The sequence below is a fragment of the Pelophylax lessonae genome, assembly GCF_965119305.1.
Source record: "Pelophylax lessonae genome assembly, chromosome: 2".
NCBI classification, from domain to species: domain Eukaryota; kingdom Metazoa; phylum Chordata; class Amphibia; order Anura; family Ranidae; genus Pelophylax; species Pelophylax lessonae.
In genome coordinates, this window is record NC_138769.1 from 164875338 (window position 1) to 164890359 (window position 15022).

Here is a 15022-nt window from a genome sequence, read left to right on the forward strand (position 1 = left end):
GTCGCAACAAGCTTTGTCACTTCCTGTGTGGTAAGGCGGGTGGGGACAGAAAAAGCAGCTTTGTAGAGAGGACAGGAAGCTAGTTTTATCAGTTCTTTTTCTAACACTCTAGCTGATATTTCTGATCATTTTTTTTAGATGTAACATACTTTTAAAGAAGTATGTTTTATATAACATCTTTCTACTTATCATTTTGGAAGGGGTGACTGCATTCTTGCTGCAGTTTTGCAGTGTCTCTGTAATGGCAGTTTTACTTTTGATTGTGCTTCATAATTAATACTACTATATGTGATGAAAACATGCATGTGCACCATGCAATATGACATGTATAATGCATATACAGTATGTTCATGAACTTTTTGGAACTTCTGTTTTTATATGGTTTAACGTCTCTAAGGATATGTAAAAGTGATTCACAATAAAGGTACAAGGGCAGCTGCGGTATACATTTTTCTGCCAATCCATACTGCTGGGTGCTGAGTCCTGACATTATTCTCACCCAGCCCCCCTGCTCCTCTCCAGCGTGTGCAAACCACAGCATATTGTGGAAGAAGCTGCTTCTGCAGATAACGTGTATCTGTAGCAGCTTCTACACACAAGTGCTGACTATCATAGTACAACTCCCCAGTTTTGTACACTTCGCTGTCCCCTACATATAGTCTTGGTGTCACTTGCTCTTCAGACCCTTGTGAAATGGTTTGCATGCTTTTTTAGCTTTTCTAATGTTTACATGGTCTCAACTGGGATACAATGAAACTGCATATCTAGGCAAAATGAGAGGCTTAAAAGGTAGAGGGTGGAAGTGGTTGGCAGTTTGTAGACTTTGGATAAGCTGCAGGAGTTTGGTAATCCATAAGAGTATGTGTGGGACCAGATGTACATGTCTTGTAGATCAGGTTAGGCAATGGCACTATCGGCTTGCTCCTAATCTACTATTTGTTGTGACTTACAGGAAAAATGTTTGAATTCATACTGTGACCAGTGTATGTGTTATGTAATGTGCCAAGCATTTTTGATGTTATTGGGTAATACCAGACTGTAAACAGGATTATGCACAGGAAAACCAGTGATCCTTGTTTTGTTAGAGGAGCAATTTTCAGATGACTTCCTGTTAAGTTTGCTTTTTCTTATACCAAAGTTTCAAGCTGTTTTTCACTGCGTTTTTATCAGTCTTTTTGTGTAAGACTTAATTGCAACACCCACAGCGCTCTCCAGACATTTACTTTGCAATGTACGGCTTATGGGTGGGACCAAGTCTAGTTCCTCTATCTGTGGTTGGTGACGTGGCTATTGCGAGATGCTTAAAAGGGTAAGCGGGCCAGTCTGTGATCCTTTCTACCAATCGGTCCTTGGTGGTGGCAGTATGTGAGCAGTGAAGTCAGACGAAAACCAGTATCTACAGAAATTACCCGGAGCAACAGATGCATACCGTAAGTACAGGGATGGTAGTGTAAGATTTAGACACTTTCTATCAATTGAAAAAAAAATTAAAACCTAGTGCTATACCTTTTTTTTTTACATTTTATTGTGTTTTGCAGTTTTAAAAAAAAAAATAATTAATAATAATTCCTTTTAATTACAGGTCTTTTTTAAAGGTTGCATTTAATTGAAACCTTTTTCAATCATTCTCAGTAGTTCTTTACAGCCGATGGCCAAACTGCCATTTTAATAAACTGTTCAGTACTGTCTGTGATACTTTAGTTTGCCCTAACATGACAAGTATTCAGAGGTATCTACCGCCTTTCTCCACCCATGCAAGTCCCTGAGAAAAAGGAGTAGACACCCCTAAAAGCTTGCCCTAATTTTGTAACTCTGCAAACACAAAAATTTGTTGTTTCACAGACCGTGCTCAACTATGTTGTTGCAAGTACAGTAACATGGCTGCAATCACCTTGAACTGTATACTGCTGAATTCCTAAAAAAAGAAAATGTAATGCTAGACTATTTGTCTTTGATTTCTTGTAATGAATTGTTATGCTGTTATTCATTTATTCTAATCATTTTCTTATGCATTTGGCTCTATTTTTACATATCAATACTGCCCTCCCTAAATTTATGCTGCATCAAGACCTAACAAACTTTTGTGTCTGGTCCATCAGTCACCACAAAGTTTACAAGATGCATTAAATGTGTAAGAACCCATTATCTGCACATAATTTTAGGCACTATCAAGTTGGGTGTCCATATAACCATTATATAAGGACGCACTTTTTTTTTTTTTTTTTTTTTTAAACGACTGTGCAGCAGTAAGCACATTGGTGTCCTCATTCTTCCACAGGAGTGCAGGTCCTAATAAGAAATGGATCTGACAATATCTTTTGCTAACTTCTCATCTTGTGTACTGTCAACTAGTCTAATCTGCCAAAATGTTATTAAATAAACTTTAAAGGTCCCTCAAATGCAGTTGCACACAACAAATATGGGGGGGGGGGGGAAGAGTAGCTACTGGATGGCCTAAATAAGTGGGAACTGTCTGGGCTGGAAGACTGTGTGCATTGTGCCTAGGGGCTACTTGCAGTAACTGTTAAGTACCTGTGTTGCAGCACTAACTGCAGTGCATAATGACTTTCTTAAAGTACACAACTGCAAAGCGTTTGCATTTTATTTGCCAGGTGCCCTTTAAGCCACATTTATTTGCCAGAGCAACACATAATGTAAATGTATATGTAGTTTTTAGACTTGATTGAAGTGAATGGCTTACGTCTTATTTAAAAACGCCCAAGACAAAGACAAACTCAAGTTTTTAAAGTCTACAAATGTACACAATCAAGTGTTTTTTCAAGGGTCACCTAGGCTTTACCAAATGCCTATTCTGTTTCACATAAAAAAAAATGGCATGCCCTTTTGGAGTTTGTTCTATATTAATTCCCGATATAGCGGAGTTTGGACATTGAATGCAAAGTTCCACTTGTTTTTCTCCTGCATGATGAAATGCAGTTACTTAGGCACCAGTTCCTGGTATATTACATTCTTGTGTAAGATACAAGTTCTATGAAAAGTGAACACTTGTATGAATCCGAAAAAGCAGAAGTGAAAGCCAGTTTGGCGGGAGGTGGTGATCTTCTAACTGATACACTGAGGCAGTTTGTCTTCAGTAATGGGGGTGCAGGCTAACAGACTGCAGACAGGATTATTGGTGCATGTCACTGAAGGAACATCTAATTCATCTGTTCAGGAAGTTCAGAGCCGTTGAAGATGACACCTGGAAGTTTATCTGTGGCTTCAAGAACTGGAGGTATCTGGCCTGGTTTGGAAATGCTGCACCTGCTTTGCAGTGGCAAAGGGTTTTACTTTAACAGTTTTCATCCATGATCATCTAGTCTGCACTTAACTGTATCATTTATGATCTACAGTATTGTGAGACTTTATCAAATCGCCTATTATTTTGAATTACTGACTGCTTGATGACAATGTTACTTAACTTCTAGATATCTTTACACCAATATTCTGTCATTTCATCAAATATTAGGTTGCTGTATGTGTTGCTATGGACTGTAAACTTAAAACTAGCTTTAAATATGTAAAACCGAACCCCAAGACTTTGTTCTTTCAAAAATAACAGTGGGGAATAAGCTTTGTATTCTACAAACACTACATTATTTATTTATTTTTCCCTGATTTAAATGCCAGCTAGTCCTAAAGTCTTAACTTCTCTTTTAAAATTATATTTTAATTAACATTACTTATCTTCTACAAGTTTGTTATTAATATTTGCTTTTTATAGTGCATCTTTGTAAAAATTTTAAAGTTCTTTTCCTTCTGCTTTTATTTTTTTTAACACTTTCTAAATGCATTTGTAGTGTGATTTTTTTTTTTTTTTTTTTTTTTTTTTTTTTTGCTCCTTTTTATAAGCTGCAGATTTAAATTTAATCTATATAACTTTTATTAATGAAAAGTAATAACTATTACCAACAGAATACAACATATCTGTAGCTGCTGACATTTAAAGGCCTGTCACAGAAATAAAAGGAAGTACAACACAGTTCTAGACTATTCTTCCCCTTTCTCATATGTAAGCATATTTAGAAAGGCTACGAAATGGAAACTTTTCTACAGGTAGCAGATCTGGTATCTGAAAGGCCCGGCAATATGAGATGTGCCCATAGGAGGATTTTTCTGTAATAGAACCAGGCCAAAAAAATGGCACAATATTGGATGTAAATTACTCTTAAATCATCCATGCTGTAGACCAGTGTTTCTCAACTCCGGTCCTCAGGACACACTAACAGGCCAGGTTTGCAAGAAAACTGAAATACATCCCAGGTGATATAATTTGCTGCTCAGTGATTGCAGTATTCTAGTCTGCATCTCCCCAAGGTAATACTTATAATCTGGCCTGTTAGTGTGCCCCGAGGACCGGAGTTGAGAAACACTGCTGTAGACAATAACCAAGAGATGGAATTATGATACTTAATTAAAAAAAAAAATTGGTATTTCTGACCTTTCATAATATTGTAACCTGTAATTTTCCTTTAAACAATCAAGATTCCTTAATTATAGAAAGAATATCATTTTGGGAGGGAAGGCATGTTAAATCCCAGTACTGCTTCTCGTAGTTACAAGATGGATATTTGGTAATTACTACAAAAAAAGAAAATGGTGATTCTGGCACTTCATAGCATAACCTGTGACATTGCTAGAAACCAGCCAAGTTTTTTTTACTATAGAACAAATATTTTGGAATGTAGCATTTCCCAGCTCAAATAATTTATAACTTCTGCAGTATACCCTCATACACCTAATATATTCCAACGAATTGCTTTAAGATTACTTTTACAGTGCAGTTCTGTGTTTTCAATATTCATTTTAAGCCATCACTGATAAGTTTGATTATTTTACATGTTGATAAAGAATTTATTTTACATGTTGATAAAGAATTTAAGAACTGATCAATATCTATTTACAGCTAGTTGTATTGATCATATTCAAAATAAGAAAGCTACATTTTAAATGTATTAATTTATAGGATTATGTTGTCCAATGCTTTTGGAATTTGGGCCAATGAGTATCACTGCTTGGAAACGACCATTGGACATAAAAATGTTGTTCCTAATACAGTGCAGAGCAGATACTTTTGGAATTTGGGCCAATCAGTATCACTGCTTTGAAACAACCATTGGACATAAAAATGTTGTTCCCACTACAGTGCAGAGCAGATTTGCTATAAAAAAAAAAAAAAATGTGGACTTGTGTGAAGTTTGCACACAAATATATAATGGCTCTCCAATCTCTTTATAGTCATCTAATCTGCTTTTATGCTGCATTCTTTTCATCTAGTTATTTTAATCGGATGTCCCAATAGCCTCTCAAAAAGTCATGAGGAATGTATTCAGGCTGTACCCACTGGCTGAGACTTATATACTGCACTTACAAGCTAGATCAGCTGTGGTATCCTTGCAATTTAAATTCAACATCTTACACATTTTATTTTACTGTAAGCCATACAGCTAAGAAATTGTTTCTAGCACACAGGCTAATTGATGCATTTTGTCCTAACCTCTCTGAGCTGACACAGAAGTTAAGAGGCATCCCTGACAAGACCTATTAATTTACCCATGTGCAAGGACCCTAGTGCTTTGATGAAAGATAAACCATCCAAGAAAAAAAATCAATACAAATCTTATCTGAGAAGGCATAAGGCATGTGTTTGAAACTTACAATGTATTTTTTTTTTTTTTATTCCCCAGATATTTAAAGAGCTTTGGAAAAGTACCAGCAAATATGTTAGTGGGCCATATAACCATTTGCAGTTTCAGCTGGTAAGTATTCACCAGATCTAGGAATAACTTCTCTTTGGTATAGACTTTGGATCCGCTCAAGAAAAAGAAGAATAATCTACAGCCTCAATCCTGGGAATACAGTGCAGCCATCCATAAAGTAGAAAGCACTACTAGACAGCACTGAACGCTGTAGTGTTTCCTACTTTATGGATGAGTGTACTGGGCGCTACGAGACATCACCCTCCTAAAACAGAAAAGCAGTGCACCATGAAGAAAATTTTTTGCTGTATAGTATATTATGAGTTTTTGTCTTTTATTTAAGTTGTTGACCTCTGGCTCTGCAGCTGTTCCTAGCTCCAGTCTTTGCGTGCCATACTAGAAAAGCCTCTCTTGAGGACAAACCCAACATGGAATTACTCGGTGTACAGTTTATATTGTTCTCCACCAGTCATTTCATATTGCAGGTGTGTGGGTCGTCCTATTCTATAGGGCAAAGAAAACAATTTGTACTTCTGATTCTAATGAATAAATCCCTAATGTGCTTAATAATTGTAGTTAGGAATAGTGTTGTTAACCCTTATAACGAGATACTATTTTTATTTATTTCAGGTTCTTGTGTAGCGCTGTCAATTTACGCAGCATTTTACATATATATTTACATCAGTCCCTGCCCTCAAGGAGCTTACAATCTCTAAGGTCCCTAACTCGCATTCCTACATTCACATACTGGGCCCAATTTAGACAAGAGCCAATTAATCTACTAGCATGGCTTTTGAGTGTGGAAGGAAACTGGAGTACCCAGAGGAAACCCGCACAGGGAGAACATGCAAGCTCTAGGCAGGTAGTGACCTGGTTGGGATTCAAACCAATGACCCTAATGCTGCAAGGCAGAAGTGCCAACCACTTAGCGACTGTGCTACCCATAACTAAATGTATACACGCATAAAATGTTATTCCTCCCGCAAACACTTTCAGTTGTAGGCCAAGTGCCTCCACACGTGCCATCAAAATAAGATTCTTTATACCGTGTACTTAGATTTGCAATGCCCCCGAAAATTGATGACTGGGTTGGTAATCTGTTGATTGCCCACTAAAGACCTATAATCTTCTGACTTCTCTGTTGTCACTTAACCAGATTAGAACATTTAGGTAAAGCAACTATAGCAAAATGGGGGCTATGGGGCTAATTTACTAAAGGCACATAAACTGTTTTATAAGGGCATTTTCACTTTGTAAGGGTTTTTCCCCAGAGCTTAGTAAATGAGGTGAAGCTCTGCTGACTTCCATCATGCAAATTTTATTTTTTTGCTTGAACATGATTCAAAATGAAACTTCACATTCACTAAGCTCTAAGGAAACTTCTCTTGCAAGGCTCAACGTTCCCTGCAAAATGAACAACCTTTTTGCCTTTAGTAAATCGACTCCTATATGTCATTGTATTAGTCAGTAACTTTTTTTTTTTTTTTTTTTTTTTTTTTTTTTGGGGGGGGGGGGGGGAGGTCACTCATAACACTGGTCATTTTGGGGGCCAGCAGTCTCTCATACTAGCTGCACTGTAATTCAAAAATTGTGATTCGAGTTCTAATTTATTTCTATATTGTCTAGTATATATGAAAACCTTATTTTACCTTTTTTTTGTCTTTTGGTTGATGAAAAAAACAAAAACAAATGTATAGTAAACTAACAGATTTTGACATGAATAAGTAGGAAATCTAATTTTCTGAAATTCTAATTGTAGGTTAGCTTTATTATGAGCAAATATGTAAATTATTTTGCATGTGTCTTTGTTCCAGAAATGTCAGTTTGCCTTTTTGGAACATGACTGTTTTGCATGTATGTACTGTCTTATAAATTAGAAATTTATTAGGAGATTAACAAGCAGTGAAGACACAAGTGGAATGGATGGAAGACCTGAGATACAGTGCAGTTACCCATAAAGTAGAAAGCACTACTAGACAGGACTGAACGCTGTAGTGTTTCCTACTTTATGGATGAGTGTACTGGGCGCTACGAGACATCATCTGGACACACTGGAGCCTGAAGATAACCTGCTTCTGTTTTACATTTCATGTACTTATTTCACTAGCTTGAAATTGCAATTATATTTTTCTAATAGAAATTTGTGTTCTGTGTCTAAAATAAAACCTTTTTGCACTGATTTAAATTTTATGTCTTCATTTATATACTGCACTTGTACAAGGAATTGTGTTTTTAAAGGTCACAGAAACCCCTTTTACTATTACAGATTGATGTCCTCATTCTCCCACAGGAAGGACATTAGGATAACCATAAGGCTCCATTCACACCTGAGCGTATCGTTTTCAGGCGTTTTTTCTGGCTTTTTTTTTTAGACTTTTTTTTGTTGGTGTTTGGAGGCAAGCATTGACCTCTAACAAAAATGTTTGTAACCTGCCAAAAAAGAAGCTCATGTTCATTTTGGAGCTTCAGGCGTTTTGCTTCTGGTGACAAAAAGCTCATATGTGAACAGGGGCCATTGAAATGAATAGGATTTTGCTTGTTGGGCACTTTGAAACTTCAGAGATAAGCGTTTACGACCTTAAAAACGCTCAGGTGTGAACAGGGGCCTCAGACTTTCTCCTTCATAACCATGTTACTGTCACTTATTACCCCCCGAAATTTATTTTGCAGCTTATTCTGGTTATTCTTAGGTACCTGTAGTGAGGAAGTTTAAAATCTGCCTTGGCTGGCCTCTTATGAAAATACAATGTCATTCAATGCTTTTAATACTATCTAAGTCACTGACCCAGAACAAGTTTGCAGATTCGAAGCTTCTTTCTCATTGATTTGACTTGCTTACGTGCTTCTTCCAGGTCAGTCACTCAATCTACTACTGGCATTTTCAAAAGGAAAATCAGCAAGGACAGTTCCCATTATATTACTAGAGTTGTCATGTGGGGACACTTGTGCATGTTTGTGCAGCTTCAAGCGCACCAAAAATGCAGTAAAAATGTTTGCCTTTAGATCCAGTGGAACCCTTTAAGGTGTGGTGTATTTTGAAAAGTCCTGCATGCTGCATCTTTGGTGCCCTGTTTTCAAATGCACCACAAAAATGCACCTCTTATTAAAAACCATAGGAAACACATTAAAAACACATCACAGTTGTGTTTTTAGTGCGTTTTTGAGTCCTTTGTCCATGTTTCACAGGAGTCAGGCAACCTGAAAAAGCATTAAAAAGGTGACATGCGGTTTTCTGTGCACCGATGTGAAAGGGCCCTTAAGCTTCCTTCATGCCTACACATTATGTTTCATTACTGCTCGCACATTAACATTTGGCATTTCATAGGTTGAAAAAAAGACACGAGCATCCTTTTAACAAGTTAGTGTTTTATGATAAGGCTGTCCATTTATTTAGAAGGGAAAAAAAATGGACCTGCGCTCCAGCATAGGTCCATCAGCACTTAAAGCAGAGTTCCGGTCTATTTTGCAACTTTAGGGATTCCTGGAGTGCTCGCTATGCTGATGAACAATTGGGCATTTTCAATTTTTTTTGGGGGTCCCTTACCTTATTTTCAGGGCATTTTTGATTGTACTTCCTCCTTCTCCCCCCTCTGTGGCCACGGCCACCGACATCACTTCCGCCTTTGCATTGCATCCTGGGAGCTGTTTCTCATCACTCCCAGGAGGCTGGAATCAGGAAGAACTCCCAGAACACTCCCTGGAATCAGGAAGAAGGACACAGCAGATTACACTGCGGCTTCAGATGCCCACATCCAAGATAGCCGATTTTGACTAAAATCCATTACTGTACATCTTGTAAGTATGAGAATAGCGGTTCTGTAAAGGGCGATGGATTAGTATTATAGGGGTATTTTTAGTTAAAAATGGTATTTGAGGCCAGAACTCCGCTTTAAAGTTTAAACTCTTCATAAATGGAATCACAGCGTACCACACATAATGCTGTGTGGTTTAGTAGAGTGTATTACTGCAACGCATTGGAGGTGAGCAAGTTATCAAAGCAAAATGCGTATAGACCCGTGTCTGTTTATTCACCAATGTTAAAAGGGCTCCTGTGGTCATATATATATATATATATATATATATATATATATATATATATATATATATATGTGTGTGTTTGTATTATGATGCCAGTGCTACTAAATTCTAGTTGTCCATCTCCTATCTTTAAGTATTTACCAGAAAATGTCTGTAGCTAATGCAGTCCAGTCTGAGCTCCTGGTCCTCACCTTTGCTTCAGTTCAGTGAAAGTTTGAAACTAGTGGATGACTACAGCCAGGAAATTGACATTTTAAGAATAAGAAATCCCAAATGGCAGCCTTTATATTTCAGTGCAGCTTTTATTTTAAAGAGCTAAGCCATTTGAAACTATTAAAAAGCTTATTGGTGCCCTAGAAGGAGGTTAGGAGTGCCCCTAAAGCCCTGAATATGATGGGTGACCTCGCTGATCAAAAGTAAGGCATGACAGAGGGAAGACCTCCACTCCTGACTATAGGAACTCATGAAGATTTGAAAAACAACAGGGTTGATTTACTAAAACTGCAGAGTGCAAAATCTGGTGCAATTGTGCATGGTAACCCTAAAGCTTCTAACTTCATTTTGTTCAATTAAGCTTTACCAAAAAACAAAAAAAAAAAAAAACAAAGCTGTTTGGTTTCTATGCAGATCTGCACCAGATTTTACAGTCTCCAGTTATAGTAAATCAACCCATCAATATCTACATTTTGGGACTACTGGGGCATGTCACAAGTCTTGTTAAGTGATTACAGTCATACACAAACTATTGATTGGGAATTAAAATATGTAATATTAATAAGTAGTGTTCAATAACCTTTCATTAGAAACCATTTTAACTAATTTTACTACCGTTAACGGAAATCTGATTGCTTAGTGTGGCTTACTACACTTTGCACATCATCATTGCACTGGCTTACTCATTATAGGATTAGTTCACCTTTTGTAACATGTTACAGATGCACCAGCCTTCACACCTCACCGATCCCAATCTAAAAAATGCGGGGCTCGGACGCGTCATTCATTCACAGTGTTCTGTGACTGTGAAAAGTACAAGTACCGACATCCTTGCGGTTGTCTGCTTGTTGTTCTCAATGAACTACCCAGGCAGTGTTGAGCAGTCTAGGTAGTTAATTGAGGTTCCTATCATTCAGTAACTGTGTGCCCGTATCGGAGGTATGGGCAGATCACTACACACAGCCTGGAGGACCGTGACATTACAATCATGAACTGCTAATTGTGTGTGCAATGCAATACAGGCTCCTAACAAAAAATAATAAATGCATATTTTTTTACATGCAAAAATGTGCATTTATTTATTTTACTAAAGGTTAACTTATCCTTTAAGTTTGAGTGAGGCACCAAAAGAAGACTGCTGAATATTCTTATAATAAATGGCAAAATATTCTGTTTATATATATATATATATACGCACACACACACCATTATCTATGTTTTGGTCATCTTTACAGCAAACTGGAATGTCCTATTCACATCTTTGCGTATTCATGCACCCCAACTCATGGTATACAATCCTGAAAAATTTCTTAAACTCCATGAAAATTGTTGACTTTTTTTTTGTAATATCTTTGAACAGGCAAACATAAGATATTTTCTTCTTTATTAACAAATAAAGATGATCTACTTGAGAAAAAAAAATGCCTTTTGAATGAATTATTCAACAAAAATATTAGATGTAACACTATTCAGTGCAAAAGTAAGTACACCCTATGCATCAAATTCTTGTATTGCCCCCTGTTACAGAAACTACTTTTCATGTTGTATAACTGCCCAGCAGTCTGAGATCGACATGCTTATGTTTCTGACCATTTCCTTCAGTTGCAAGATGTTTGTGGGTTTCCTTGAAAGAATGCCCATTTCAAAATGCCTCTAAGTAATTTCAATGGGAATCAAATCAGGGCTTTGGCTAGGGTAGTCTATAAGCCTCTATTTCTTTTGTTTGGGCCTTTCCTTGGTGGCTTTTATATTGTGCTTCTGGTCATTATTGTGTGGAATGACTCACTTCTGGTAAAACTTCAGCTTTGGAGAGGTGACATCACATTCTCATTAAGCAGATTTACATTTTGATGCAGAAGGTATAACTGACTCAATGGGGTTGAATTACTAAAGATAAATAAACTGTGGACTTTGCAAGTGCAGTTGCACTCTTTTTCCCAGGGCTTAGTGAATGTGGTGTGTTTGAAAAGGAAATTATTTATGAAAGGCTTGAACAACATCCAAATTCTGATATATTGTTTTTAAGACCTTAAAAGGACATTTTCTCAGGGTGTAACAGGTGGAAGCTCTACCACATGCAAAATTCATTTTTTCCCTTTCTGAGCCAGGTGGGTGGTCCTAAATAAACACAACTGAGTTATTTAGGTATAATGAAAGCAACAATGTATAAAGCGCTTCATATATTCCTCCCCCCTCCCCCCCAAAAAAAAGGAAAAAAACAACTCCCCAATACAAAGCACAACTATCAGTAAATGTACCAAAAATATCTTTATTCACATGGCTATACCTCAAAAACCCTAACCCACAGCTAAAAACAATTAAAGCAAAAAGCATTTACCACCTTTCCTGGGAGGAACTAATTAATAGAATTATAGTCTCAACAATTATGATCAAAAGACTACTTAACCACTTCCCGCAAACCGACGTACCTGTAAGTCGGCTTGAGGAAGTGGTTGTACCAGCGTGATGCCTGCACAGCTAGAGGCATCACCCGACACCATTTTCTAGAGCTAGCGGTCGGTTTCCTGATGATAACAACCGATGCGGCTCAGCAGCCGCTCAGCCGCTATCCCAGGGAGCGGGAGGGGAAGTCCTCCTGCCACCTTCTGCCGCTCTGCCCAGGTCTCCTTACATCAGGGTCCCAAGAGCCCTCCTTGTTACATCAGTGTCCCCAGAGAACCCCCCTCCTTACATCAGGGACCCCAGGGCCCTCCTTGTTACATCAGGGTCCCCAGATAGCCCCCTCTCCTTACATCAGGGTCCCCAGAGAGCCCCCCACTTACATATGGGTCCCTAGAGCCCACCTCATTACATCAGGGTCCCCAGAGAGCCCAACCACTTAAATAAGAGTCCCCAGAGCCCCATTCATTATATCAGGGTCCCCAGAGATCCCCCCTCACATCAGGGTCCCCAGAGAGCCCCCTCACATCAGGGTCCCCGGAGAGCCTCCTCCTTACATCAGTGCCCGCAGAGAGCCCCTCCTCACATCAGGGTCCCCAGAGAGCCCCCTCCTTACATCAAGGTCCCCAGAGAGCCCCTCCCCACACATCAGGCTTCCCAGAGGGTCCCTTCCTTACATCAGGGTCCCCAGAGAGCCTCCTCCTTACATCAGGGTCCCCCGAGAGCCCCCTCCTTACATCAGGGTCCCCAGAGAGTCTCTCCTTACATCAGGGTCCCCAGAGAGCCCCTCCTTACATCAGTGCCTGCAGAGAGCCCCTTCTTACATCAGGGTCCCCAGAGAGCCCCTTCTTACATCAGGGTCCCCAGAAGGTCCTTTCCTTACATTAAGGTCCCCAGAGGATCCATTCTTAACATCAGGGTCCCCAGAGAGCCCCCTCCTTACATCAGGGTCCCCCCAGAGAGCCCCTCCTTACATCAGGGTCCCCAGAAAGCCCCCCTCTCACATCAGAGTCCCTAGAGGGTCCCTTCCTTACATCAGGGTCCCTAGAGAGCCCCCCTTACATCAGGGTCCCCAGAGAGCCCCCTCTTACATCAGGGTCCCCACAGAGCCCCCCTCACATCAGGGTCCCCACAGAGTGCCCCCCCAACTCACATCAAGGTCCCCACAGAGCCCTCCTCCTCCTCACATCAGGGTCCCCACAAAGCCCCCCTCACATCAGGGTCCCCACAGAGCCCCCCATCACATCAGGGTCCCCACAGAGCACCCTCACCTCACATCAGGGTCCCCACAGAGCCCTCCTCACATCAGGGTCCCAACAGAGTCCCCTCACATCAAGGTCCCCACAGAGCCCCCCCCACATCAGGGTCCCCACAGAGCCCCCCTCACATCAGGGTCCCCACAGAGCCCCCCCCACATCAGGGTCCCCACAGAGCCCACCCCCTCACATCAGGGTCCCCACAGAGCCCCCACCCAACATCAAGGTCCCTATAGAGCGCCCCCCACCCCACATCAGGGTCCCCACAGAGCCCCTCCATCCCACATCAGGGTCCCCCCAGATTCCCCCCATCCCACATCAGGGTCCCTATAGAGCACCCCCCACCCCACATCAGGGTCCCCACAGAGCTCCCACCCCACATCAGGGTCCCCATAGAGCCCCCCCTAACATCAGGGTCCCCACAGAGCCCCCACCCCACATCAGGGTCCCTATAGAGCGCCCCCCACCCCACATCAAGGTCCCCACAGAGCCCCTCCATCCCACATCAGGGTCCCCACAGAGCCCCCCATCCCACATCAGGGTCCCCACAGAGCCCCCCCATCCCACATCAGGGTCCCCACAGAGCCCCCCCATCCCACGTCCCCAGAAATGTTCCTACTCACGTTTATTAGGCTGACACTCAGACTCGCTGTGCTGTGCTGTGCTGGCCTGGCCTGGTCTGGCCTGGAGTAGCTGGAGGGAGGAGGTGGGTGGAGCCAACACTCCACTCGGTGCCCAGCAGAGGAGGAAGGAGGCTCTGCAGTGAATGCTGGGGCCTCGCTCTCCTCCTCAGGTGACCTCACTGGTTGCTAGACGCCGGGTGGCGATAGCAACCAGTGCACTGCAGTACAGGCCAGCAGCGCGGCAGCTCCTGGCATGGGCTGGGACTCAGATCTGGGGGACTCACTGGTCTGACTCTGGAGTCTGGACTGGAGTAGGAAATATTCTCAGAGGGGGGGCAATTCACCCATTGCCCCCCCCTGGATCCGCCACTGGTCTCCCGGTAGGAGCGACCAACCAGCACATCCGCGGGCTGGTCAGAGTCTCGAATGAAGCCGGATTCTTCAGGTCTCCGATAAAGTAACCCGGAAGCGACGTCATGACGTCACTTACAGTTTACTGGGCTGCCAATAACGGCGATTTAAAAAAACTGCCAATTTTGGCATTTTTAATACTTTTAAGTGCAAAGGAGGGATTTGGGGCCTTTTAAACCCCAGATTCCTATATAAAGAGTACCTGCCACTGCCTATCACTGTTACAAGGGATGTTTACATTCCTTGTGACAGAAATAAAAGTGATCAGATTTTTTTTTTTTTTTTTACCCCGTTCACACTGGGGCGACGCTACTTGCCGGGGCGACCTCATATCATTGAAGTCAATGCAGGTCGCTGCAGGTCGCCCCAAAGAAGCTCCGGA